Source organism: Lathyrus oleraceus, chromosome 1 (genome assembly GCF_024323335.1).
Source record: "Lathyrus oleraceus cultivar Zhongwan6 chromosome 1, CAAS_Psat_ZW6_1.0, whole genome shotgun sequence".
In the NCBI taxonomy this organism is placed as follows: Eukaryota; Viridiplantae; Streptophyta; class Magnoliopsida; order Fabales; family Fabaceae; genus Lathyrus; species Lathyrus oleraceus.
Genome location: NC_066579.1, coordinates 340,189,263 through 340,192,191, shown reverse-complemented (window position 1 = coordinate 340,192,191; position 2,929 = coordinate 340,189,263). Strand labels below are relative to the sequence as shown.

At 41.7% G+C, this 2,929-nt stretch overlaps 1 pseudogene; it reads right to left on the bottom strand.

Annotated features, from left to right (window-relative positions):
• Positions 1–1,389: 1,389 nt before the first annotated feature.
• Positions 1,390–2,114, bottom strand: LOC127135267 (60S ribosomal protein L5, mitochondrial-like; annotated as a pseudogene).
• Positions 2,115–2,929: the final 815 nt, after the last annotated feature.

Here is a 2,929-nt window from a genome sequence, read left to right as displayed (position 1 = left end):
AAAGAAGCGAGCGTCGAAGGGGTCGGGTCATCCTGGGTTACTGAAGAGTCGGACGACTTCTCGGTGACCGAATTTGAGGGATTTTTACCGCTTTCTCTTCTCACCATCACTCTCGATCATCTTACTGCAACAAAGCAAGCTTAGGAATGAATCTAATGGAAATTTAGGTCTCTGTCCGCTTGGAAGATTTTAATTTCCTCTTCGGTGAGAGATGGCAAAGGTGTGTGGGAGAAATAATTCTAAAAGGAGAGAAGATTTTGTCCACCAAGCGGGACAGGGTGCGACCCCTAAGCAATTGGAGGTTCTCGTCCAGGGTCCTCCCATATCATCTGAAAACTTTTCCTCTTCGATTAACATAGCTAAGTTTGATTTGAATAGGATGACTCAGCGTCAGGAAAAGTCAAGTAAGTCCCCCTTTTGCCTTGAAATAAACTGGTTTCGCTGCGCCCTGAATCAATCAAAAAGCTTTTTTTTTTAATTCATCCCATTTTTTTGGGGCGAGGGTCTTTCATTAAAGGGGGGAAAAGAGGGGTGGGGCCGCCTTGCGCAACTTTAGAAAGGAGACAATTTCATAAAGTAACTCTCTCTAACCTTTTATATCTATCCGGGCGAGATAAAGTCAATATGATATTTGCGTTGGTTTTTCCAACGAAACTAAGCATTTTTTTTCTTTATCATTCGGAAGGCTCCGTCCCACACTCTGACTTCAATGATGGGAACAACCCTCACACTCCAGTGCTCCAATGAACAACAGTTCTCCGCCTTACTTTATTTAGAATAATGGTCGACCCCTCGGGAGTTACATTTGTAACTTAATGTTATGTTCACGTTCACGCGGTGATATTATATCCAAGAGTACTACCATGTACGAAGTCTATGTCTGGGGAGCATACTTGACAGGAGATAGACACAGGCGGTAGATAGGTCCCCCACTTTGATTCCTGCCCCGTTAGCATCTCCGATCTGAGATAAGGGATTACTCCGTTAGGTCTTTTCGGTCCGGAGCCGACCGGTGATGGACCTACTTACCTTGCTTGTGGACCAGCTACGGAGCTAACCCTTATTTTATGGGTTTGGCGGTTGCTACCAAGACGATTTGTTTATTCCCATCAAAGGACCTCGAGATGCTAATCCACGAAAAATGATACGAGAAATTCGAAAGAAATCATATACGGAACGAGGGCGACCCGTGGAAATACATCAGTTTCTTTCTCGTGCAAAGGAACTATTTCTTGGCAACTTAGACAACTTATAACAAAGTTTGTCCCGCATATCACTAGGAAGATTGGAATCTTTACAAAAGGCTTTATAAAGCTTTCGTCTCAATTCATATTTAGCCGTGAGCAATCTGCATTTGTGATCTCGTATATTTCACTTCTCCGACATCTCTTATTGAGTTTCTCCCTCATTTTTTGCAAAAAGCCGCTCCACGGTGGTAAAGTCTCATCTTGTGTGTTGGCCGAAGTTACAATAGTAACATTGAACCCTCGAATATGTTCGAAGATCTCGAAATGATCTTCCAGTTCCGGAGAGAATTCGCAAAACTTCGTTTCCATCGAGAATTGAATGGTGTTTTACCGTATTTCAATTGGAGAATCTAACATAGACATTACTGTCGATATTCTGACCTAAAAATTAGACATTCCATGCCCTCGGAGAGTGCTTTGTCGTGCTAGGTCACTGACATATCCTTTGTCTTTTTTTGACCCCAAGAATGGATTGGATCGAAACGACTTTCCTGTCGAACCCCTTTGTGTCTGTATGAATTTCTGTCCGCGCGGAATCTCCATAGCCAATTTTCCATTTATTATTATTAAATCATAGGGTGCCTTAGGTACTAATCTTATTTCACACGATCCAGGAACTTCCATAATGTTGGCGTGATTCAGTTTGAGCAACGGATCCTGACGTGATACATCTTTGTAATGAAAATTGAGTGGAAACATAGTGATTGATTGAGACAAAAAAATTCCATCCAGACAGAAAGAGAGTCTTTCCTGCACGGAGTAGTGAATAACTATAGAGAGATGTGCTTGGTTGTTGACCAACAAAAAGGATGCATGGGAAAAAGCTATCAGAAATACTCAGATGGATAGAAAAAAGAGGAAAGCAATCCATGAACGCTAAAAAAATGCCATTCATGGATTCTATTTCTTTGATTATTGCATTAAAATAGGGACTAGCCGACCCACGGTCGGTCAAATCCCTATGAATATATGAAAGCTTCTTCAGGCGATAATTAACTGACTTCCCCATGGTGGCTGTTAAATAGGAGGCGACTCCTCTCTGAGTGTCCTCATCTGTTATTTGATTTCTCGGTAAAAGGGACTTTTTCATTTCAATCATAATGGATTCCTACTTTATTAAGGCATTTCGGTAGCTCACATCTAGGGACTTATCTTTATGTAATGACTCAATATTACGCAATTCACTGCTAAAATCCCGGACAGCCCGACCCTCCCCTTCTGAAGCTGAAGGACCAGGTTGATCTTGGTTTTTATGAAATACAGGCAGAGCCCCCTTTGGGGAATGAGGTTGATTGAACCCCTCAGACATTCCTCCAGATGAAGAGAGGTAGAATTGTGCCACAGCTCTAGCGAGGTCTTCCATGAAGACATAACCTAGTTCCATTATTCCTCATGAAAGAACAAGACTAAATAATAATCTAGTAAAAAAAAAGAAAAGGTATTTCCCTCTATTGGGATTTTCCTAATAACTGGTAGATTACTAAAAAATGTGAAAACTGAAGTGTCGCAAAAGACTGTGATGGGAAACAAAACGGAATGTACCGGATTTTTAGTACGTTCAACCATCAAACTAGAGGCCAAAGCGGGGCTCGACAAAACAAAAAGTATCATGGTACCCTTAGTCCAAAAAGCCTTCCCTGAAATGGAACTTTCATGCTAGTTCTTGCTCCAGCATGAAAGTC